At 41.2% G+C, this 26,725-nt stretch overlaps 1 protein-coding gene across 11 annotated transcripts in view; it reads left to right on the top strand.

Moving 5' to 3' along the window:
- hoxb3a (homeobox B3a) overlaps positions 1 to 26,725 on the top strand; it is a 50,776-nt gene that overhangs the window by 14,770 nt on the left and 9,281 nt on the right. Inside the window, exons 1-2 of one of the 11 annotated variants that reach the window (XM_035914517.2) lie at positions 2,685 to 2,712; positions 21,389 to 21,455. The exons of 3 other annotated variants lie outside the window; for them this stretch is intronic. The gene's annotated coding sequence lies outside the window, so the exon portion shown is untranslated. Of the gene's footprint in view, positions 1 to 2,684; positions 2,713 to 6,905; positions 7,101 to 12,494; positions 13,404 to 19,705; positions 19,883 to 21,388; positions 21,456 to 24,972; positions 25,145 to 26,725 lie in introns of those variants that run through there. 7 more of the 11 variants (XM_035914515.2, XM_035914516.2, XM_035914519.2 and 4 more) reach the window with 7 other exon arrangements.

Raw genomic sequence — 26,725 nt, forward strand, 5'->3', positions numbered from 1 at the left:
GTGTAGAGGTTTGAGTCATCTGAAACTACTGGAAATGTCTTTCCTTCGTTGAACCCTCTGTCGTTTAGAGAATATAAGACTGGGGCTCTCTGCGTCTGGTCCTGGGAGCTAAAGTGCGAAACTGTGTCGTAGATGTGTTAGGCCTGATGCTGCACAGACCTCGATGATAATGTAAACACAGCATGCCCCTTCTGTCTGCATGGCTGCAAAAGCTGCTAGTAGTCTTTTAACTAGTGGACGTTCTCGCCTGTGTGTGTGTGTGTGTGTGCGTGTGTGCGTGCGTGTGTCTTCAATAGTACTGATTCAGCAAAGCAACAAGTATATGAACAAGAAGTTGTGTATCAGTCATAACAGTGTCTGTGTATATTTATTAAAATTATAAGACATTTCAATTACATTAAACTTCAAAAGACATTTTTAAATGAACCACTAAGAAGCAGTCAGATATTTATACACGAGCTGCTGTGTATTCACTGGTGGCGGAATCCTTAAAACTGTGCTATGCACTTTGCCTTGCATCGGGAAAACCTTTGGCTCAGGTCAGCCATGTACTATAGCGTAACGATAAGATGATCGTTAATTGACAGTTTTTCCACTTACAGCAAATGTGAAGCTGGAGTGCTTCAATGCCACAGTTTACAAATAGTTTAAGACAGGAAAGGTTGAAGTTTATAGAACTCTGATTTTCTGAGTATTATTGGGAATCTTTGGAAACTTCTTTCATTTCTTTTTCCACGATCTGTTTTTCCCTGTGACTCAGCTGATAGTTAGCAAAATATATCTTTTTAAATGAATTGGTGTTTTCTAGTTATTACATAAGGTTTATAGGGTTGGCAAGGGTTTGTACAATCACAGTTAACTATAAAAGTATTCAGAGTAACCATTTTAATTTTTAAGGTTTGAAATGTTCAAACATGTTATGCTTATTTTGGTAGTAGTGCAACATTCGATGAGTCGGACACAGTACATACAGACACAGATGTGGGAAAACGTACAAAAGCTGTAGACCAGCTGTTTTGTTAGGATTTTTTGTTTTTGTTTTAACTTACATTTCTGTTAAGTCCCGTAAGAACTAACGGATGCAGTTTTAAAAATAGGCAAGCCATTCCAGCATGTGACAGAAAAGTGTTTTTGTGCATTTTGGTAACAAATACTGCAGTCAGGTGAATAAATCTATATTACAATATTACAATTATGTGGGAAAATTCAAACTTGACCCATCCCTCAATGTTAATGTTGAGTGTTAATGGATATTAAAATACTATAATATGATTCATAAAGGACCAATTCTTCAAGTGACTTAATGTAATTTCTACTTTGAGCTCTTGCAGTTTCACTGAAAAACAAACAAACAAACAGTATATCTCTTATATCGCAAAGGTCTGTTGAGCTTTCCTTTACTGAAAGATACTTTATACCTGTACGCTTGTGTGAAGTGTTTTCTCTGTAGCTTGACTACTTGCTCCTGATGCTTCACTTAATCCAAAAGAAGACTTCTTTTGTAGTGTCAGGGGGATTAGCATGTAAATAACTATAAAGTAAAAGCATGAAACAGCCGGGGATCATACAGACAGATGTGACCTGCAGTTTACAGACAAGCAGCTCTTTGCTTTGCACGCTGTTTGGAGGCTCTGAGCCAACCGATGGAACTGATGTTTCAACAGCAGCTTTGCACAGGAAACAGAACACTCACATATGCAGTGGAACATCAGTTTTCAAGTGCCAGGCATCGAATATGAGCGCATGTGTTCAGCGATCGTCATAGACTGGAACACACACAGATACACAAAAGTTACACAAACTTCTGTCTTTTCCTCCCTCCCTCTCTCCCTCCCTCCCTCCCTCTATGGCCCGCGTTTGCTAATTGCCAGACAAATCGCCCGCTCCTTTTCCCCCGTCCTCTCTCTCTCTCTCTCTCTCTCTCTCTCTCTCTCTCTCTCTCTCTCTCTCTCTCTCCCAGCATCCACGTTTCCCGAGAAATTTATTATTCTGGAGAGCTCGAGGAGCCGAAGAGGTCACAGTGTAGGCGCGCGGGCTGCAGGAGGAGGTCGTCACGAGAGATATATGGTTGCCAGGCTTTTACTGCTGCACGGGCTGAGCGCGTGCATGAGCGCGTGCGGGGGAGCCATTTAAAAGTAGACACGTATTAAGTATTAAAAAGAGAGAGCCAAATAGCGGCTGCCAAGTAGCAGCACGCGCATACACGCTCTTTGTGGATTCCAGTTTGCAGTGGCCGTGCCTGGTTAGTCAAAGGGTTTTCTAAATAATTAAATACTTTTTTTTCAATAATGTGCCAATTAATCACGAGCTCAAATATTATTATATCGTTAACCCAGGCAATGAAGAATTACAGAAATTGCTAGTGTCTTGCCTTTATCAGCACTAATAACTTTATTAGTAGCAAGGACGGCAGAAGAGCTTTCGGGTGGACTTCACTGCAGAACAAAAGGAATGATGGAATGATGATTCTAATGGGGTTTAAACAACTTTTGATAATCATTTGTTTGCTTGGTTTTTGTTTCAGCTCTGCAGCTGGCTCGTATTCAACTCCAATGTTCCCGTCCCTGATAATAAATGTATAATGAAGAAATCACGTGTCAATTTGTGACCAAGTGTTGTCAGACTTCCAGTGAAATTTGAAGACAAGCAGGCCTGCAATCTGATGAAGTTACCATTGCACGATACAGCATGCAGCGCTCATATCCGTTACATGTGAGTGATAAATAGGTTTCTGTTGCCTGTATGACTAATGGCGGAGCATTAGGCCCATACAAGCCTATTTATACTGTTGGATTAACCAACTTCTCTTTACTTTTTACTGCAGCATCCTAATGACAAAGACTCACTGCCTTTTCATATAAAGTATAGTTGGAATAGCGCACTGAGAGCAGCAAATCGGAGACACGTAAGAATGAGGATTTGGTCAAATCTGCCGTTTGTTTACGTTTATTATAAGTCACTTATAATCGTTTTCAAGTATTTTAGAAAAAAAAAGATATCTGAGTGGAATGTTCTAAAGATCTGAATCATTTACACGCTGGCTTACCCTCAATTCCACAGTGAGGATTTAAATGAATAATGTGTCTTTAATACAGCTAGAACTTCACAGGGGCAACAAAGACAGTTGTAAATAAGGTACATTTAGTAGTATTATCAGTTCTTTTCATGCTATAATATTTATGATTGTTTCTAAAATAAGTCTGAGCATTACAATATTGTTGCAAATGGCGCGTTCGTGGCAAAATGTTTAGTGTGCGTCTGTCGCTGCTTGTGCAGGTTAATGCTGCATTAAATACCCCGGAAAAGGGGGGGGGGGGGGGGTCACTGTCCATCGTCAGTAAGGGTGATAGTAAAAATCAAATGTGTATGATAAATGATATGATGAATAATTGTCTAATTATGCTTTTTGCATGTTTTTACCTTTTGGATGCTTTCTTTACGGACTCTCTGACCACCATCATGTGCTTGTACTTTGAGTTTAATTCATTTTTCCTAAAAAACAAACACACATTAAGCAAAGTTGGCCATGAATTTGACGGATAAAAATATTGCCCTTAATTTTTTTGTCCAGTTTTGATGTTTTTACAGATTTGTTCCTCACAATCTTGTAAAGTGAAAATCTGACAGCCAACTTCGACTGCCCTGCCCCATATCAATCAACCCTGCAGTTTATATCACGCGCTATTATTGATATTACAACACAATAAATAAACTGTACGCAGATATATTAGCTGCTTGCTAATATCTTATACGATATAAATTACTGTGAAGCCATAACAGACTACAATATGAAAATAAATCCATACTTTTTCCATTTCCCTTTAAAATGAACTAAAGTAAGGGTTAGCCACTAACCCACCTGTCTGATCAAAAAACAGTGTGGTTGTGTTTTCTAATTATTCCACGCAGGCGAGTTTCGAACAGGATTCTGAATAATAATAATAATAATAATAATAATAATAATAATAATAATAATAATAATAATAATAATAATAATAATAATAATAATAATAATGTTGCCATAAATAATAATGTGACTTAGTTCATTATATAGAGCAGAGAAGAAGACAAAGAAGGAGGAGTAAAAGAAGATAGTCCTTCTGTTTTAGGATGTTTAAAACTATACTCGTGAAACTGACCCGGGGACGTCACCGCTTTAATCCCAGAGCGGAGGGAAGACCTCACGTCTCGCACGTGGAGAAGAATATTAGGGGGAAAATGGTTGTATGCGTACAGCTATCTCGAGACAGATTTACGAGGCGCAGTAAAAGGCAACGTGTCGGGGCAGGCTAAATCAATCTCTCTCTCCCTCTCATTGTCTCCCCTGTTTCTCTCACACACATCTCCCACTACTATTGCTACTACTACTACTGCGACTACTGATATTATTATTATTATTATTATTATTATTATTATTATTATTATTATTATTATTATTATTATTATTATTATGATACATTTTCTCACCTAGAATATGTGAGCGCTTAATCACATCTTGGCACTTTCATTTTCAGGCCATTATCCATCTTAACAAAAGATTTCTCTCTTTTTATTCAAAACTTAGTTAATCATTAACGACGAGGAAGAATCTACCTGTCTATCTACCATCACTAACCTAGAAAGCCCCAGGATCTCAAAGAACTCCTTTACAGTCTTTCCAAGTGCCGACTCTCAGTTCTACTGATAAATCTTAAACTAGCCATTTGAAGCTGGCGTGGATCGCGCGGTGTTGTGTTGTAATGCTGAGTATAAGTGAATTATTCGAGGAGTATAAATGTAAAATAATGCATGGGTCCTTTTGTTCCCATGATATGAATGGATAAAGATGCCGATAAGTGAAAATTCCTCCGCCCGTCGCTTTTGGGACGTTTTGAAACGGTTTGGTGTTTTGCGGTAATGGCTTTGCATGCGGTTGTGCCAAGTTTACAGGGCTGATTCGTATGGCTGTTGTCAGGCCGGCCCAGGTCTTCGCTGCTGCTTATCTTAGCTGTTGTTTCAAACTGTGATTGCTATAATTTATGGCCGTCATTAAAGACGCCATCATCACCACGGCAAATGTTTGATTTCAATCTTGTTGTGGGTAAAAATCTCCGCGGTGCTGGCAGCGTAAATTTAAAGGAGTATCTGCATGTTTTTAGTGCATCAGAAAGAAGAAATAAATACACGTCCAAGCAGGTCTGTCACTGATAATAGTTTACAGCCACATTTGTTTCATTTTGCCAATTATTTGGAGACATGTCATGGGTAGATTGCATTTTTAAAAGCAAACTGGCCAGTTGCATTTCTGTACTGCACTTTTGAGAAAGCTACTCTTTGTTTGCCAATATTGCTCTTTTGTGTCCTTTGTCACTTGAACAGAAATGGAAATATTTTTCTTTTCCCTGACAGTTTTGGTAAGTCCCTAAAAGAGGATCCTTTATGTTTTAAAGGATGATTTTCTAAAAGCTCTTTAAAAGTCTCTCCATCGCCATGAGGGGAAAAATCAGCGCTTTCTTGAGGATCCCGAGGCCCATGCTTTGACCTTGAAGTGTTTCTTATTTGCTACTCAGCAGCTAGGTTAGCCTTCAGAGCCTCAACATTTTTTTCTACTCCAAGTCTCTATTGTTCTGCTGGAGTCGGCTCGAGCTTTGGTAGCCCGCAATAGAAGGATTCCAACGTTCTATTGTTGCAGCTCAGTCGGCCTCACGGCGGGGGTTTTGTCATTCGCTGTTTCTTCATCTACTCTTTTCTTTTCTTTCTTCCTCTGCGGTGTCTTTCTCTTTTTTGTTTTGTTTTTGTGAGAGCTCTCTTCTCTTCTTTGCTACTTTACCGAACTCGAAATAAGTAATACAAATCTCATTCTTATCGAATTACACTTCGCCACCGCACCAAAATCTTCTTAATGGGATTTAAAAAAAAAGTAAGGTGAAGTTGGATAATTGAGTCCAAGCAAAATATTTAATTCTGAATTTTATTATCCTATAGAGTTCGGAGAAAAGCCTGCCTTATATTTAATTTTGGATTTCCAGGCGCCTAACAGGATGTCTGTCCTAATTATCAAACAAACAGATTTGATGAAATTTGTTCCCACTGACGCAGATGGCAGGTAGTCTTTGCTACCGTTAAATATTTAGTTTAGCTTCAAGACTGGCGTGAATATGACACCGAAACAAGAAAAATACCCCCCACCCCCCCGGAGCGCTGTGTATCTGATAAACTATTGCCGCCATCATCGGGTATTTCCTTTTTCTAGAAACACTGAAATATAGCACAGGCTCAAATGTAAGACGGAGCAACGGAAGGAATCCCGCTTCTTTGGTCGGCTGACGGTGAGCTGAGAAAGAGATGACAGTGAGCAATAACGAAGAACGAGTGTGAGGCGTGCAGTCATTTTTAAAAGACGAATTCATCTTTTATCGGCCCCTCTGTGTGTCTGTCCCAGGCCTCCATTGCTTTACCCTACACACGAACATCCTCCGACTGAAAAGTCAACACAAGTGTTTCCTTTTCTTCTTCTTCTTCTTCTCTTTTTTTGACTTCATTTGGACTCCTGCATGCATGCATGCATTCACGGGCCCGTGTGGGTCCCACAAACGGAGAGAGCCCCCACCACCACTACCGCCAAACACCTCCCGCCCCGAACAACACGTCACGTGATTCATTAAATAATTAATGCAGAGGTTGTAGAATAGATATGTATTCGTCAGGAATATAACGGCGAGACGTGCCGCTGCTCTTGACTTAGAACTGTCCTTTCACCCCCCCCCCCCAAAAAAAAACAGCGGGGAGAGAGAGCGAGAAGAAAAAATAGAAAGAGAGGGGGAGAGAGGGGGAAAAGAGGAGACACCAAGAAACACCAACAGAGAGAGGGGGAGTGAGTGAGAGAGAGAGAGAGAGAGAGAGAGAGAGAGAGAGAGGGGGAAAGAGAAAAGATAGAGGGAGGCTGCAATAAAACAAATTTGGACGGGCGTGTATCTTGCGGGTCGTTGTGGACACCGTGAGTATTGCGGAAGGAAAGGAACTGCATGGGGGGAAACCACACTCCTTCCTCATCTTCTCCGCCGCTGCGCCGCCTTCTCCCGCATCCCTCTCTGTGAATCATAGGCTACTTTAACATCGTGGTAAATATTGCCCCCCAAATACTCGTCTTTCGCCGTGTGTTTTTTATGTCGTGCATGTTTCTGTCGTGTTGTTTACACATCACCCCCCACCTATCATCATCACCATCAGCCATTGTTTATGGGTTGTAGCGTGCAGCCGAGCAGCCTGCAAACCAGAGAGAAAGAGAGTGAGGGAGAGAGAGAGAGAGAGCGGTGCAATGCTAGCCGACGGCTGTTTATATTTTAAGAAACACTTGGATATTCTTCTCCATCTTTCCTCCATCACTTCATGTCTGCTTTTACATCTCTCTCTATCTGTCTGACTCTGTCCATTCCTCTCTCTCTTCCTCTCTCTCTCTCTCTTTCTCTCACCCTCTCCCTCCCTCTCTCTCGTTTCCCCCTCTCTCTCCCAGCTAGCTACTTCTCTTGATTTATTGTAAGGCTCGGTGTCAGCGTGCGGCCGGGGCTGCCGTTGTGTATTTGTGAGGGAGCGCTGTTGTTTATGGCGCTGCCCACGATAAATCACGGTTTCCTGCGCTGTGTGTAAGACGGCGGGGGAAAATGACGGTCGATGGACCGACGGTACAGGGGAAAGAGGAAGGAGAGCAGGAAGAGTTCACGCCACGGCTGCGCCACTGGCTCCTCTTTCCCCTTCCTCCTCTTCCGGCTCAATTTCCACTTAATCTCTCTCGTCCTTCTCGGCCCCCACGCAAGCCCCTGTGTTTTCTTTCTTTTTTATTCTTTTTGTCCTTTAGCTTTGTTTTTACATTTTAATTATTACTCCGGGCGTTTCGGGTTTTCCCGCTTCAGTATGATAGTATTTGGCTGTAGCTTTCAAGTCTTGAATTACTGAGACGACCAATTAAGGGAGATTTGTTTAAATTTGGCACACCGGGGCACGGCTCGGCCGGCATGAAATCTCATAAAAAGGACCAATGGGCCAGGAAAAGCTCATCTATCTAGCCGGGAGGCAGAAATGAATCCAAGTAACTCAGCCAAGGAATTCGGACTAAAGATGGAAATGACAAGGAAACCTTGTTGATCTTCATTAAGTCCCTGGTTTGTAAATGAAATACAATCATTAGGCTGCTTTCTGCACTGAAACAGGCTTTGCAGTGAAGATGGACTTTTTACGTACCAACAAACCTAACTGCATCTTATTGTACATTTTAAATGATCTACTGTTAGGCGCTTTGTGGCATCAACTTTAACTTAATGCAACAAATAAAGTTTTGTTTCTCCTTATTGCCCATTTTCTGTGGATGCCCGTCGGAATGGAGCTGTTCGCCATTACACATGTCAGAGCTCAGTGTCTCTGCTTTGGCTCAAATCCTCCACCGTGAGTCAGAGCTTCTAATGTGGTGAGCAAAATAAGATGCAGACATGGGAGGACCTTCCTCTCTATTTCCCCATCCATGTTTATATTCACACGTGTCTGCTATTAAGCTGGGTGCATTTCGTGTGCCCTCTTATAATGGAAAGTCAGACACTATGAGATGTTCCAATTTTTGTCGTTGCCATTGCCAGTAGGTGTGTGTGTGTGTGTGTGTGTGTGTGTGTGTGTGTGTGTGTGTGTGAGAGAGAGAGAGAGAGAGAGAGAGAGAGAGAGAGAGAAGGGAGGGAAGGAGAGCAGGGCAGGTAAATTTCATCTGCTAATCTCATAGCTCACAATGGCTCTACACAGTGTACTAGGCTTGCTGCGTTGTTTTGGTGTGGTGCATTTGTAGCATTGCAAACAATGAACTGCAAGACTGTTTTACGGATTTTAGTGTTATTAATATTATTGTATTAATATTTTTATTACAAATTACAAAACAATAGGGTTGGTATTGGAACTGATGGATGTGCCTCTCGAATCGTTTTACAATTAAGGCCGGGCCCCTTTGCAGCATGGTCCTCTCTCTCCCTCAGTAGTCTCGCTCCCCGCTTGGCCATCAGCAGCAGTGTAAACCTTAGCTTAACCAAATTAGAGCTTCTCCGCCGGCCTCCCATCACATAATAACGACAGCAGCAACAAAAGGCGGCGCTTTTCAAGATGTGTATTCCTGCTCTCCGCAGCCCTGTCAAAAACAATATCTCGCCTCATTTCTGTAGACAGAAAAGGGGGTGGATGGTGGCACCAACCCCCAATACCCTCATTCATACACGCACATAATCACACACACACACACACACACAGGTATGTAGATGACGTTTCCACAACTGCAGCATTGAAATAGTGCTTGAATTATTTTATCTTATTTTATCTCAGCCATGTGTCCACAGTTAGATATGTTTGGTATGACAAGATAGTTCCAGCTCAGACTCATCTGAAATAATTGAAATGTTTGAAACGGTGCTGAGAAATGATACTGCGCCCTGTCTGACATCCATTCAAGCTGCTGCTGTTATCCACGTTTAATTTCTCTGAGACCGAACTGTGTTCACTCGGTCCGGTATTTGTGTAGCCTTATGTTCTGTAATACACATGTGGAAAGAAATTAATATTAGGCATTAATGTGTTACTGAGGCGTGCCTTCTATTGAAAGACCACAAATAACTGACGCTGAAATTAATGTTTACACCGAAACCCGCTGCAGGGCAATTCGTTTCAGCTCGTTTTAGCAGAGAATAAAAGAGGCAGCTAAAATGCTATTGGAATAAAAAATAAGCATTTGTTCACGGTTTGCTTTCCACTCTATAATTACAATGGTCAGAAAAATAAAAAGTAAAGACAATATTTGATCATAATATGTTAACTATTAACTGTCTTTTTTGGCCAATTAACCAAATGTGAAATACCTATGCATGGAGAGTCCGCAACTGTACAAAAGACGGCACAGATGTTCAAAGCTAACGTTATCATATTACAGTACATGTTTCAATATCACTGGTATTGTCGGTCGCGGTTTTTGTGATACGCGTATTTTTTTCTCATTAGGAGCAGTTTGTCGAAGTACCTTCCTTTTCATCCTTTATCGGTGCATTGCTTGTTTTCTTGTGTTGCTCTTACGTCCTACGTTTCTGTTAACATTCACTGTGATTGAAGCATCCTTTTATTGCACGTGTTCAAAGACAAGGTACAATCCTACGCATCTTAAAGAGAAGCAAAAGCAAGTAGGCACAAGACACAAGACCTCACACAAGGCATCTTCCCACTCACTGCTGAGACTGGCAGCCATATTGACTGCTTCACTGTTCTTTTTCCCTAGCAGGAAATATTTTCAGTCCTGGGAGCGACCATTCTGAAAAGAGTGAATCATTCTTTTAAAAATTGTATTTAAAATATTTAGTTCAGTTTTAACGCCCTCTCTATTTACACACAAGCTAGAGATATAGTAGCCACATATTAACGCAATAAAATGACATGTAACATTTGTGCGGCACATACATCCGTATAGAGACAGTGCGATTTTGTGAAATTATACATATGTATGTTACATAGCAAAAATGTTTTTGTTGTGACCACATTTAAAAGAATAATCACAAAGTGTATTTAAAATACTCGGTTCATGCAAATGAAATCCAAATGAAGAAGCAGCACTGTCGAACTGAACAGTGCTCAAAATGTGTCCCACTTCTAGCAGAAGACTGGTGCCTAAAGTTAAACTGATTTCTTTTTTTAATTTTTAATTGTATTTTTCAATACATCGTGCTCAATAGTCGCTTGCAGAAAATCCCAGTTTAATTGCCTGCTAGCGGGTGAAGCGAAAAACAAGGGAAAAAACGAAACGAAAATGGAAATGGAAAGACAGAGAAGAGTAGGGTTTCCTCGAAAACAGTCAAAACATAAATCCGAGGACTACTCGGCCTCATAAATCTGCAGCTGCTGGACGTTAACGAGGGAGAGATTTAGCGTGGGAAAAATAATGTTTACAAAAACCGGTTACATTCTTTTAAAGGACCCCTAACGTGAACGATCTATTACAGTACAAACACACAATTAACCAATGTAAGCATGACAATATCTCATCATCATCATCATTATTATTATTATTATTATTATTATTATTATTATTATTATTATTATTATTAAACCTAAAATCCAATATCTCTTACTGGCCGGAGTTATCCACTCTCATGCTCCGCGCGCCAGGTACTTCCAGAGCTCTTTCTGGCGCGGAGATGATTACCCGTTCGAAAATAAATCAGTAAGAATCCTTCTGCTAATTTATAAACGTCTGCGTGAAGGTAGTGATTCGAAGCTTGTGAAAAATGAGACGCTGAAACCGTATCCAAAACCCGAGAGCTCCATTTTTTCTCTCCCTCCATCACCCATTTGAACCGGGCCGGAGAGCCAGCACAAGCGCGATAAGATAGCCCGAGCTGCTGAGGCGGAAATGTTTCCACCAGGAGTGCAGGGAGAGAGCAGGCGCGAACTGATTTTCTTTCTCCGTTCTCTTTCTTCTATCATAACAGAAAACTAAAAATACCGGCTTTACTTTTGTGTAATTGAACTTGTCTCTCACGTACTCATTCGCGCTCTCTCTCTCTTTATCTCTCATTGTGTGTGTAGAGGGCATGTTTACAAGCGTGGGCAGATGACACACGTACCCTTTACAAGCGTGAATTGCACAAGCATTTTTTCCCCTTTGTGTGTGTGGTGGCGGTGGTGGTGGTGGGGGGGGGGGGGGGGGGCAAGTGCATCTGTTTGTATCGGAGCAAGTAAAGATAAACAGGACTTAAAATCCACACGTGCAAAGTAGATTACAATACTGTTGCTATGACGCTTTATATCTAGTCACCGTTTGTATATCACATCAACATCATAGATTTGAACACATAAATAGGCATATATCTCTTGGTTGCGTGGTTGTATGCAACTTTTGAACCTTAACATTAATAATGAATACATCGGAGATCTTAAAGTAATTGCGCATAGGTTAAAATCTCCCACTAAATGTGTAAAACCAAGCGAGGTGGAAATGGTTCCCCTCTGTGAACGCGCAGGTCAAATCACAGCGGAATTTCTGCTCTTTCGGCCTCCTTCTCCCTCTTCCTCTCCTCTCATCGCGCTCAGTTTGACGCCATGTAATAACCAACATCTGGCCTTTGCGCAGGCAGTATGAACAGACAGGTTACGGTGAACCTCGCTAACCCTTCTGGTGCACCTTAACCACACTCCCCTATTGGACAGGAACAAAACCAGAACTCCCTTTTCTCCCTCCCAGATTCCCCAGATTGTCTAGGTTGTCAGAGTGCAAACTGCTTCACAGGAACGGTTCACAGTGTTAAGCCGCCTGTCCAGAAAAGCAGGGACCGCCGAGAGAAGAGACTATATTCCAGCGGTAACCAAAGAAGCAGTTACGACGCGCCTGAAGATACGTGTTTTAGGCTTAAACGTAGATTGCTTTGGTTTGCAGAGGTTTTAGCTCACCAAGGTTACTCATTGCTAGTAGTAGCACAGAAGATAATAATAATAATAATAATAATAATAATAATAATAATAATAATAATAATAATAATAATAATAATAATAATAATAATAATGGTGAATTTGGTTAGCTTGCACCAAAAGAGAGCGAGGGAAGATGAAGACGAAGATAGAGAATGGCAAAGGAGGACTGCGTGACCCTCTTTTTAGTTAAACGAAAGAGAAGGGAAGAAAGGGGAAGGAGCAGCGAAAAGCAGCCCAGGGAATACAGCGTCACCCTCAATCCAGGAAAGCTCTATCCGTTTTTATTCTGAATTCCAGCTCAGAAAGAGGCCCACCGGAGCTCAGCAGTCTCCCAAACGTTAGTCGGGTGGACAGTGTCAACTCGGACGACAGAAAAGACAAACGTGAGCCCTGGATGTGGCTCTGACCAGGAACGTACCAGCCCGCTACAAGGGGAGTTTTACAGCATAAGGCGGAGGGGGTGAGCGCGTGCATGCGGTGTGTCGTTTAGGGTAAAGTAGCACCGCGAGCCCCAGACCAAGCAGGTTCCGTCAGCGTGCTTGCTGTAGGTCGGCTTGACTGCTGGAGATTTATAGCAGAGCCGCTCCAGATTTATGTCTTTTCCCAAACCGGTCGTGCAAACGCTTGGCGTCTCCTTTACGCCGTGTCACAGAAGCGCCATAATGAGCTCACCAGTGCTATAATAACAGGTAACGGTGCAGTTTAAACGTCGGCTTTAATTGGCATAAATAACGTTTTAGTGCCATTTTGGACTCCAACCTCTAGGAGCAACTGCTTGAATTTAAGTACAATTAATTAAAAGAAAATACGCCCAAGCCTTTCGGAGAGGATTCAGTGGTCATCCTAACTGTAGCTAGTGTGTCCGTCCGTGTCCAAAACAGACTGAACCCAGGAAAAAACCGAACACCAGGAGGATATCCATCTGGAAAGACACGCCAAGAGCGCAGGTAAGGTCTGTCGGGCTGCTTCTTGCTCAGTGTCCCCGTGCTTATTCCCGAGGCGTCCCCATTCCACACACTGCACCGCTCGACATGTCATTAATTATCTGTTGTGTGACCGCGGTCTCTCTCAAACTCGCACAGGCATCCATGGGGTGAAACCGCGTGCAAGCTCTATTGCTAGCGAACACTTTTTCTGTGCGCGCGTGCGTGTAGGCAGCTGAAGACAGATGCATCCGAATTGGTAACAGAAAATAGGGCGAACTCTGTCTCTTACTTTCTCAACCTCCCTGCTCACTCGCCCCACATTTGGAAGGCAGTATACCTGCTAGACTAAGTGAGGTGTTAGTATGTGCGTGTTAGCGTGCGTGCGTGGGACAGAGAGAATGAGTCTCTGCGATTAGGGACATGGCTGCTATGTATAAAGAAGGAAGATGCATGCTAGCCACGACAAGCCACTTACTCAAAAAATCAACCCCCATCTCACCCTTTGCCTCCACAAAACAGATATTAGCTCCAACCAATTTTAAACGAAATGGTTATCAATAGACGTCGAATTACAAATGCAACTATTGTAAAATAACTACAAACAGAAATTATTCGGTCTAATGCGTTGCCTTTCTCCTCCTTACACCAAGACGTGGGTCCATTTATTGAGTGATCACAAGGATATGAAAACACCATAAGCAAAACTGGATCACAATCAAATTATACAATGGCTGAGGTGAGAAATTAAGGTCCATAAAAAAGTGCATTAAATATAGATTTACCATACAACCATCAGTTCTTGAACCCCTTAACACATTTATTGCGAAAGAACAAGATTTCAGAGTCAAAACTGTGACTTTATTCATTTATGTAGTCTCCATATTGTTTATGAACTGCAGATATAATAACTGCAGTCATCCAAGGAAAACAGCCCACTAGTATACTATGCTATTATTATTATTATTATTATTATTATTATTATTATTATTATTATTATTATTATTATTATTAAAGAGAAGCACTTAAAGGTTTGGTAACTATAAGAAGAGCTATTCCTGAGAGCTCACATCCACCAGTCTGGAAAGCCAAAAGCAAAAGTGCTGTCTTCTGTTGTTTCTAAGAAAGCAGTTCTTTCAAAAATCCTAGCTTGCTTGTTCTTGTGTATTTTTACATTTAATGTCAACTGATATATGATTTTAATCAAGTTTAAAAAACGGCCATATTCTAAAATGCTGAACATATCAAATACTCCCACCCTGTATCGTCCAGGCTAAATCTGAGTTGCTTATGCCATCTCGTGTAACAGTGGTTAGATCCTCTGGACTTACCTTGAAGTATTTTGCTAAGTATAGAGGTATATAGATTTAAAAGTTATGAAAACCCACAGCAAGTCTAGGACAGCTGTGATTTAATCGATTTCCTCGTGTATCACTGACAAAGTATGGGCAGAATACCAATCATAGTAAAATAGTAGGGGCAAGCACAACTAACACTGTTGCTGTGTATAAAGCCTGACAGGTCTGGCTGAGATCCATAAAGCTGCTTTCTCCCGCTGTAACACACTACTGTCTGCTGCTAGGCCAAGTGGCCCGATTATATTACAGTCACTGGCTTCTTTTTCGGAAACTTGCATCATAAGAGGACCATGTTGTCAGGAAATGGATGCAGGTTGTTCAACATTCAGTGTAATGAGGCCTCAGAGCTATATAATAACAACTTAGGAAAATCCATTTTGAAAGCCCTGCCAAACCACAAATTACTATAGACACATCACTGAATGCTTCTGTCCCTAGATGGACTAACTCTCAAATGCAGAAAATGATTGTTTTTGACCAACAGGCAGCCACAATGGCTGCATGTCCAGAAAGCCTACATACCAACAATGACAAATTCTACAAAAAACATGGTCAAACGAGACCTTACGTTTATTCTCCTCTAATCCATAATAATACACCAAATCTAATGGAACTCTACAAGTGGCAGCATTCTATTCGGCATTAATAAATAATCTATGTCAAAGTGAGTTAAATATTGATGCGGTACAAAACTCTGTGATGTCATTATTTTTGGTCTTCAGCATATGATCCAGAAAGAACCGACTGTGTAATCCCACTACCACCATTATTCCCGCCCACCACCCACCCATCACTATTTAACTGGTGGGTCTTGTATACATTTTTTGCAGTTATTGATATTTGTTCCACCTGAAGTATTCCTCTGAGAGAAGCCCAGCAGCAGACCAAACCTGCATGTCACTACCTGTAACAGGTTTCAGCAGTGCACAATACTGACCAATATAATCACCATCTATGCGTCTGTCTTAGATGTGAATAAAGAAATATTAAAAATGAAAAATAACTAGGTTCCACCTATTAGACATATGAAAATGTTACAAATTACAGACTGACTAAAATTTTAGGTCACTTTTGAAATCTATTACATTTGAATGTAATATTTACAGATAAACAATTTCATTTTAATATGCAGTATTTATATTATATGGTGTTTGATTATGAATTTAGATAAAAGTCAGGAAGTCTACACATCTAAAAGTAATGCTTAATTACAATGTAAGAAGTGGAGTTTAATATGCTCAGTAGCCTGCACCACTATTAGTAATGTATGTTTCCTTTCCTTTCCTTTCCTTCCCCATGAGTAACATCTACAGTGTAATTGCTTTATAACTGCCAGGTTTTATTCCCTTGTACCTACAGTCTACATACTGTTAAAAGCAATTTGATATTTATATGTATACGTAAAATCTTACATTTAAAAAAAATATTTGGCAAATCTTGGAAATTTTTGAGACATTGTTGACTGTATCATTAACTGCCAGCTTTTTCCTATCGCGATGAGCTTTTGTTTAATATTACACATTTAGGTAAAAAGGTAATTAGCTGACCATTGACTTTGTGAATACTACCTGCCCCCCCCCCCCCCCCCCCCTCCCAACAGACACACACGTGCATGGGAGGTCACATCTATCCCTGTTCAACCTATGCCTGACAGGCTTGGTGAGCTTGGCACTTTTCATGGCCCAGGAGCAGAAAAAACAATTCGACCCCCACATCATACCTTCTGGTAAACCCCAAGAACCCCCCTTCCCCTTCTTTCCTTCTCCTAGTGTCAGGGCTTTCTTTTAGTTTGAGGTCAAAGATTAGCATCTCTGATAAAGATTAACTCTGTGTCAAAGGAAGGCGTTGATGGTATGAGTTTCTGATTTAGGACTCTTAGTGAAATGGGGTTAGTTCTTTGGGAAGTTGTGCGACCCTGCCTGGAGCAGTAAAGGAGAGTAACACTGGGCTAAAATGATTGACAAGTAGCTAAATGTAGAAAAGAAAAAAATCATACAATGAAAGGGTATAAGGGATGTAAGAACTTGTTAAGCTCAGCTCTTGTTGTTGGATATGTTTGTGAATAATCCCTGTTTGAATTTGAGGGGCCATGAAGCAGAAAGCAGCTTCAGCAGAAGCACGTGGTTTACATAGAGTTCAAACAGGTCTTTTGTACACAGGAAGAGTTAATGCCTCAGTTATGTGTCTACAGCAACAGACATTAAGTAGGTTTATTCAGATTTCACAATCCTGAATGACAAGAAAGTATTCACTAGGTGAATAGCATACCAGCAAAGATGTGAACTAATACTTTTTAGTTCACACCCTGGTGTACCACACATAAAAAACACTTTTTACAAATTTGGCTGTACACACCGAGGTTTAGCGTTTTCTCACAGAGTGGCTTGTGGTTGTAAACCTTACTAATAAAACAACAACACCAAAGATATGAATTAGTAATGTTCCACATGGCACAGTTACACAAACATGCTCCTTGGCTGAGATGTTTAAAAAAATGCTTGTTCATGCACTTGAATTGTTTGAATTTGATTAATTTAACCTTTCAGGCATTTTGTTCTTGTATTAAATTTAGAATGGAATATGGGAAACAAACCAAAAGTCCTTTCACCCCCTCTGAGACCCACTCCTTAGTTAAACAAACTGGAAGCAGATGAACATGTAAGACTTCTCTCTCTCTCTCTGTGTGTGTGTGCTTCTTTCCCTGGTGCATATCTGCCCTCTGAAAAATGGTGTTGAAAGTGCTATGTCATCTGCAAGAGGGGAGGAGATGAAATGTGTTGCAGTGCTAGGTTTGTTGTTGTGTCTGTGATGTCGGTATCAATGCTGCATGGCTGTTCGAGCTCATTACACTTGAAGAAACTCTGCAAATAGACTTGATGAAAAAGTCTTTTTTGGACACAAAGAGTATGGACATTGACTGATCTCTGAGGAAGGTGGTGGTGATGGCAGTGGGTGTCCTTATGGACATGGAAGTATCCCAAAGTGATAGAGTAACAGGTATTCCATCTGTTCTAGAGAAAGGTGCGTGTCATTGTGATAAAACGTATTTTTATTCAACAAAGCATGTGTGAAATTTAAAAACTGACTAATTTTGGGTTTAGTGTGGAAATAATGTTTTGAACTTTGAATCTTTTAGAGTAAAATGAGCAAACGTGGAAGAAAATCAGATATAAATTAATTCCGACAAACAGTAAATCATCATGTGACATCAGAATGCAAAAATTCTGATGTTAATATTTTCATCTTAGAAAGCATGAACTAGCAGCTTCTCTTCTGTGACTCCATTTGCTATCTAAATAAAATGCTAACCACTGTGATCATTTGAAAAGAATGCAAGTGGCCAGAAGCCCGCTGAAGTTGCACATGATGTCAAATCCAGAAAGTGGATGCACACGGGGGATGTGCTCAGCAGATAGCTTGTTTAAGGTAAGGTCAGATTGTTTTAAAGTTCTTAGGTACCTCGTCATGGAAAGCTCCACAAAAGCGTTACCAGCAGGCGTCTAGCAGCATTTGCAGACAAGCGTGTACTAAGCTACTATTCAAATGATGTGGACTTCATTTGAACAGCCAGCTATATTTATCTGACATCATAGACAGAGATTATTTAAAACCTCACAGCTGACACCAAACACTGACAAAGGAAAAAAAAATCATTGCGATGTGGTTAAATAGATAAATATCAAGCTAGTTTGAATAATTATAGAAACAGGTGGGTTGCAGGCATATTATCAATGACATTCTAACTAAAATAAATTTGCCAGTGCCAGTATGGATATGCTGTTTCAATAACTGCTTCTGACTAAAGACCTATACTTTAAAAGTCTACTGACTTATTGAGTCTGCCTCGACTGCTCATGCTTGCAACTTAATATAAAGCTGAGTGCTAAAGGTTATCAGAGTCTGAGTCAGTGTTCAAAGCAGAAACTGGAATTCTAGTTGTGACCAGTTGGTTGATCATTGCAGAGCTTATCCATTGCTGCTCCAGGGTCAAAGGTCACTTTTAGAAAGCTGTTACCCAATATGTCACTGTATGAGTGCTTCAGCGAGAGCTTTCAGCTTTTCCTGTTAGGCACAGGATTGAAAAAATATAACAAGGCGTGATGTGTTTCAGTTGTGTTTGAATCATGTCCGAGGTCAGAGGAAAACAAGCACTAAGGAAATTGCAGCCGAAAAAGAAAAAGATTTTTTATGTCCAACTAATCTCACTAAACGTGTATCTCTAAAGACTCAGTGTGTGCATATGTTTTCTGAAAAAAAAAACTGTGTGTGTGTGCGTAAGTTTGGGGGAGTGGGGGGGGGGGGGGGGGGGGGGTGCAAGACTGGTCTGGTGATTTCACCACCAGACCCGGCAGAGATAAGAGGAGAAAGCCGAAAAGCACGAAACTTTTTGCACACCACAAAACTTTGAAGCCTAGCAGTGAGCAGCATCAGGTCCCATAAACCCTCTCAGCCTTAAAAAAAAAAAATACATCTTCGTAAAAAGTAGTAGACCTGTTAGCTGTAGGATGCAATGGAGTCTCAGAAAAACAAATGCCTTCATTATCCTAATCCATGAATGTTTACAGCCAACTATATGCTGCAGTATTGCTGTATTTATTAAAAAGAGAAAGAGAAAATCACACACTTGTTTCATTTCGCGCTCCTCCTTTCCTTTCCTTCTCTAATTCTCCATCTCCCTGGAGTCTAAAACCTGCTGTTCACATCCACTTCACATTCTGATAAATTATAGGCCAACAGCCTTTGTTGCACACCTTTTTCTGCTGCTTCTTTGTCGCTCCTTTTAAACGTTTACAGAGAAAAGCTTCCATCCATATTGTGGTATTATGAGTCCTGGTTGCAGCCAGAACTCCCTTTCTCTCCCCCAGCCTCCTCTTCCTCTAAGAAAAAAAAAAAACGCTCATCAGCTGTTCTGGGGGCTCTAGGGGCTCTGGAGGCGGCCTCCTGTCTTTGTCTCGGCGTACAGGCTAGCTGGCTAAGCTAGTCGGCCCTTGCATCACTTTCTGGACAACTTTAGACTAGTCCACTCCTGCCTGCTCTGCGGCTGCAAAAATCAGACCATAACCGGCGGGGCTGAGGGGGAAGGGGGGCACACTGAGGAGACCCAGACTGAAGGAGCTGCAATGGGTATGCGCAGTAGCCAGAGCGGTGCGTGAGTTCTTGGATGGAAACGATAAATAACTTTATAGCAGCAGGAGCGGTAGTAGCCTGGTGGTAGTAGTAGTAGTGATGTAGGTTTGTGCGGGGAGGTCGGGGGATCCTTTGCGTTTGATTTATGTGTTTGGGTGAAGTTGTCAGGAGCAGAAGCAGAAGGAGAACGGCTCTGAGATTTTATTGCAGCACTTTAATAATAATAGCCAACAACATGGAATACGCTTTTCATCCTGTGATCCACTTATATAATTATTCAGTTCCGCTTTACGCAGTGTTTACGGCCCCGCGCAGCATCAGATGGATATGTGTTTATCTGTGGACAGAGCTAGATGTGATCTCTTGCTGTGGGTCCTCAGCCCGGCAGTAAGACTGTCCACAGGACTGTCCAGGATGAGTGTTTTCTCACTCAGTGATGCTTGAGTTATTTATGGGCCGCGTGGATCAAACAGCTGTTTGCCTTATGGGGCCTGTTCTCATTTAAGTTCGCTCCTCTTTCTCTCTGTCTCTTTCTGTTTTTTTTCTCCCCCCTATTTTCTGCTTCTCTTAAGTCCCCGTTTGGTGCTTAACAGAATTTATGATTTTGGGAAGTTGTTTTTGTGTGTGGTTTTTTTCGGATGTGTTCAATATTTATGAAGTTTATTTAACCTTTGACGTTTTTAAACGAGACCCTGCATTAAATTCTAATGATCATTTTTAATAGCAAGAATCAGAATTTTGATGCAATAGGGGCATGCCTTTCGATTTCGATTGCAGGTTTTAGATTTCATATATATATATATATATATATATATATATATATATATATATATATATATATATATATATATATATATATATATATATATATTAGTGTGTCAATCCGCGTGTGTGCTAACTGGAGCATTATTTCTGTTGGGTAATTATGATTTACGCATACAATTTAGCTATTTATGTATTTATTTATTGCACAAATCCTTCTAACCTAAACAAAGTCTATGTTTATATATTCTAGGCCATTGCTACAAATGAACAATTTCTAATGCATTCTATATATTGCATACCTCTATTCCCTACATAACTCATTTTCGTACGCTGACGGGATAAGCAAGAATATTATTGAATATGAAATCATGCGTGTTTTTGTTTGTTTGTTGTATTTATTTATTTAATTATTTTGAGGGAAAGAAGACAAATGTGTAATTGTGGTAACCAGACTCAATAACATCTCACACCCTCTAGCACAAAGGTCACTTTTAGAAAGGTGTTAGGCACAGCATTGCCTCGTTCTTTGTTGTTGTTGGTTTTTTGTTTGTTTTTTTGTTTTGTTTTGTTTTTTTGTGAATTATTTAGGGTTTGAAGTCAAGCGGTTGCTGCTAACCCAACCATTCGATTCGAGTACAAGAGGTGACCCGCCTCTGTATCTGATTTTACCGAGATGTGTTTGATTGCATATGTCTTCTTTCTCTTTCCTACCCTTTTCCCATTCCCTCCGCATGCCCCCTTTCCCGCAATATACGTCAGTTCTTAGGAGCTTTCTGGAAGCCGTTTTCCTCCATTAAAACATCAGGGGAAAATAGGAAATATTCCGGTAAGTTCGGACTTTTTTTGGCATTATTTGTCATGATGCAGCCTGCATTAGAACGAAGTCTGAAGTTTGTGCATGGGTGCTGTGTACACGCTAATAGAATTATAAGATGAGAAGACAGTGACGATTTTGCAACCTGGAAGGTGCATGAAGGGTAGTTTTTCCTTTATTTTTAGACAATTAGGACGCTGCATATGTTGAAAAAAACTGTATCCTGTGCATATTATATTGATGTGTAGAATGTATACTATTTCTACAGGAACTGATTTGTCTATTCATAGTAGAAGTATTCTCTCTATAATTTAATTTATATCGTTTAAGCATAAATGCAGTTACATATATATGGAAAATATTTATGAAGTTGAAAATGATTGTAATGTTGAAATTCTACGGGTGTGCGCGCGTGTACGTGTGTGAGTGATGTAATATCGTGTAATGACACGTGCTTATGTAATATAATCCTGAGGTGTGAAAGGAAGTGTATGATGGCCGCGGGTTATAGGCAGAAGCATGGAGGGTCAGTTCATCATTTGATAGACAGTTATTAAAACTGCATGTTGTAACTGCGGTAATGGCATTAATGCTACCACTGTTCATAGCCTATTAATACTGCTATATTTACATAACACAGCAATTAAAGTGACAGCGGCTGAATTCAATAGTTCACAGTTGGAGTCCTGTATAAATCATTCTGCACTTGTGCACGATATTTTAACATTGGCATTTTTCAAATAGTTTGAAAAACAGAATCAAAGGGAATTCCTGTGTCATCCTCAGTGGCCTACATATCTATAGTCCCAAAGGAGAAAGAAAGTGGGAAAAGGAAAGAAGATTTCCATGGCGCAGAAAGGCACCGCGTTTTAGTTGTGAAACCCAATATCCGTGACTCAATCCGAAACATGCAGAGTCGATGCGCGTCTTCCATCCGAGAAAAACAGCCGTCCTCCACAAGCACTGGCGTGCTTTTGCAAGTCAGTGCATAGATGTAATCCGTTCTGCTTATTTCTCCACATGCACGTCTCTCCCACACATGGAAAAAAAAGAAAGACAAAAAAGTAGCTGATTAGCTGTTTGGTTAATGTGTAATGAGGTTGGTTAGCAGATCCTTCAGTCCACACAAAGGCTGGTTTAAAGGAAAAGTTGCAGATGGACACATTTCAGGCTCCCACCTTCCACCTACACCGAGCTCATCCTCTCATTTCTGCTGCCCACAGCGAATGCTATCTGTTTTAAAGTCGGGCTGTTTACACACACACACACACACTGCTGGGTGCGAGAGAACTCATAAATCTTACGTAGCCATAAACGACAGGAGTAGCGTCCTGAATAATAAAAATAGAGGGAGCGGGAGAGAGTTACAGAAGAGAATGTGTGTGTGTGTGTGTGTGTGTGTGTGTGTGTGTGTGTGTGTGTGTGTGTGTGTGTGTGTTGGGGGGTGGGGGGTGAGGGGGCGTAATGACAACATCATAGGACACCCCTCATATTTTCATTTCCATTTAGGTCTCTCTCTTTCACCCCTCTCTTTCTCTCAGGTTTTTTTTCCACTGTTAGTTATTATTTTTAAGCCCACTTCAATTTTCTTTCTTTAAGTGTTGTTGCACTGCTGCTTCGTCTTCCACCTCGGTGCTTTCAAGTCAAAACGCAAGACTCTTTTAATGCTTTCTTTAAAAACCTGTTAGTGAAGCTTTAAAACCAAGTTGATCACATACAATCTTTTTTTGCTATAATGTTAGCGCAATGTGCAATTTCTATGTTAGTCTTGTCCCTCTCACTCTGGCCTCTGTTACTTACGTCTTAAGTGACGTTTATGCAGCGAGGCAGCAGCAGAAATATTGAAAAAAATATTCTGAAAAAATCTTGAAAACTATTTATGATGAAGGAAATTTACATTTAAACGAATGCTAATATTTTATCCATACTTTAAAAGAGTCGGATTGATGTAAACAAAAACACATAGCAAAGTCATCCTGCCGAAAAAGAAAACTACAGGAGCTTAGCCCAGGAGCTTAAGCCTTTTCCCCACAAACTTTGCATTCGTCGATGATATGTCCCAAGCAGTATTTTCAGATGAGGTCAGCAATTTTAATAAACCTTTTACTGTGAGCAACTGTCTTGTTTTATATGTTGACCTCAACACGTGTTGGATTTTTTTTTTTGCTTGTTGCCTCCCATAGACTTTACAGTACACAGATGCTTTCTACAATTTCAAAAATAAATAATTAGAGCTAAATGTAATACCAGGTTAACTCAGTCAACAAGACTTTATAGACCATAAAATATCATTTATGATTAATAATGATACACATCGTTAGTGACACTGTTTGGACATTTACTAGTTAACCTGGGCCTTGTTAGAGAATGCCCACGTGGCCTATAGTAGCATATAGACAGCCTTTAAGTGGGATTTTTAAAACATGTAAAAATACTTCTATACAAACCTCTAAAATATAGGTTTATTGAGGGCATTGCCTCAATACCCTCAAAAAAGTTCAATTTGTTAAAATATAAACTTTTAGGTTATATATAACCAATATAACAGAAAGTGAAAAGCACAAAAAAGTCAAAGACTTTATTAGAGTTAAAGTTATGGTGACACGTGGAAAAAAACAATCTACATGTGTGGTTGTAGAGCCAAAATTACTGCCTGCTTGCATGGTTAGATCCAGCTCAATTAGCATAATTCTTGAGTGACGCTGACTTTTTGATGAGGGAATCCTCTCGTCCAGCCGTCAATCTGGTTATTCCGTTCGTTACAGGGCCTGTGAGGGTCTCTGATACTGGGGCGTATTTTCACCATCATAACGAGAATATCTAGGCTACTACCACAACCACAAAGAAGACTGTAGGCTGTAAACTGGTGCTGCTGCTAGCCGTGTGCAAGGCACACACCTATAGCCTGCCTAAGACCGAAGCAAGGAGCACAGACCCGGGGCAGACGGGAATAATACCAGGGGAAAATGAGCCTCGGGGAGACTTAGAGAAGAAGAGCCGTAAGGAAATAAAAAACAAGAATAGAAAACTACCTAAAATAAGATGAAGTGACATTTTGTGGCGGACATACTCCTCTGTGGCTGTGTGAATGACTGGCCGGCCGTGTGAAGGACAGTGGCTAAAAGAGAAAGAAATTTGAGGCCATTGTTATCAGCCAGAAGCGGTGCAGGCAGCGCTGGCGCTGGGGTGGATGGTGGGTGGGGTGGGGGGGATGGGGGGAGGCGGGGGGGTAGCAGGCATGCTCCCCGGTAAGCTCGTTCAGCTCATGCCCTAACTAGCCTGCCTGTAGCCTGCACCGAGCCCGTCTGTTAATTTTGCCCGCACACTGAGCCCCCGCCGATAGTCTTGGATCCCTCCGACTCTCTCATCCGCCAGTCGTTCATGCCACAAGGTGTCCTGTTCGCGCAGCCCGGTCTGCCGCTGCTGGGGCTTCAGGAGGTGTTGTTGAGGTGGTGGTCGCGAGCAGCCGTGCTAGTCTCGAGACAGCACCGGAGGAGTAGCGGGGTTTGCGGAGAGGAGAGAGGAGAGGAGGAGGAGGAAGAAGAAGAAGAGGAGAGCAAAACGGACGACCAAACGAGCGGATTTGTTATTTAATTATCTGTTATTGTTGATTACCAACTGAACGCGTGCGAGGACTAATCTATGATGCGGTGCTGTTGGGTCCGTGCCGGACTGGACTGGGATCACCGGTGCTAAGGCAGGTAAGGAATATCATCGGCGGGCAAGCAGGCCAGCCGGTCATGCGCGAGCTCAAACAACAAGCCAGAAATACATAGTGTATTTGCTCGCTGTGCAGTTTGTGGACGCGGAGTGGCTGGCTCAGTGATTTATGGCCTGTATGACTTCAATCCCGGTTCAAGAAGAGTTCACAATGCTTTAAACTGCCGTAGCTACCCGCCACAAGCAACCCCCCTTTTTCTTTCGACCGTCCATCTCTGTCCTTTTCTGTTCAGCTTTTTCCGTCCTCATCTCTTCCACTACGCTTTCCACGCCTCTTCCTCACTTAAATTATATTTAGGAGCGATGGCTGTTTTTCTGTAATGGGTGATGCACTTTTCTCGTTCAATTTTTGTCCCTCCACAGGCTCTTGTTTTATTATCATGTGCGTATATGGGATCCATTGTAATTATTCCTAAAATATTTTGATGGTGTAATATTAATCACACATGAATATTTAGCGCTTTTAGCGATTTCAGTCTAAAATGAGACCGTGAACATAGCAACAATAGCTCAGATATGGCCAATCCTTTATTGTTTGTCGTTTAGAGTCTGTATAATTGGTCTCTTTCTCTCTCTCTCTCTCTCTCTCTCTCTCTCTCTCTCTCTCTCTCTCTGTTAATGGGATAAAGAATACGTGGATTGTCCAAGTTAATGCATTCTCTCTGTCTCACTGTCTACATAGCTCTTCATGGCAGACGCCATTTGTAATTTTATATCCCAGGATAAAACACAGACACTGGACACCAAGGCCGACCCGCCTCCTCTCTACCCCCCCACACCACTTCTCTTCCCTCTCCCCCTCTCTATCTCCCTCTCTGTGTTGTTTTTGTTTGGGTGGCTGTTTCTCTGTCAGTGTAAGTGGATTATTCAGGCAGGCGTCTAGCAAAGTTGGTGATTGTATTAAGCTGTAGCACTACAAGCCAGGGGCAGAGACATTACGTGTCCCGTTTAATGGTGAAACAGCGATATGATTTAATAACATATTCCTCCTACACTCACTGCCATGCCCGCCCGCCCGCCCCCCCCCCCCCCCCCCCCCCCCCCCACCACCACCACCACCCGCCTCCATCTTTCTCCCTCTCTCGTTGGGACTATTCCTTAGAGTAAATAATTAGGATTCCAGGTTGTCTACTAGAAAGATAAATGGGTGACATGTGTGACGTGCTGAGAGCCAGAGAAGGGCTGGACTATTTGATTTTGAGAAAAAAAATGGGAACACATTTTAAAATAGTTGAAAAGTGAATTATATTATTTTAGCACAATTTTACCAATCTATAAAGTTATTGGTGACTGAACTGCGATTTCTTGGTTTTACTGGTAGAAGACAGATATCAATAAAACAAATGTGATGTTTTTTGTTGTTATCACGCTGATAGCATTACTATCTCCAATTCCTTCTTCTAGTATCTTCAGTTATGTTGGCGATATATCATTCAGGCCTGTGCTTTATATATGCCGTGTGCAGAACCATCAGTATATGAAGTAGACTTCGATACACACAATCCTATTTTCGGTGCAGCTTTCATGAAGCTCGGGCCTGGTATCTGTCATTCTAATGTATC

The sequence above is a fragment of the Neolamprologus brichardi genome, unplaced genomic scaffold (assembly GCF_056152115.1).
Source record: "Neolamprologus brichardi isolate AB-2024 unplaced genomic scaffold, ASM5615211v1 NODE_ptg000031l+_length_7269946_cov_1, whole genome shotgun sequence".
NCBI classification, from domain to species: Eukaryota; Metazoa; Chordata; class Actinopteri; order Cichliformes; family Cichlidae; genus Neolamprologus; species Neolamprologus brichardi.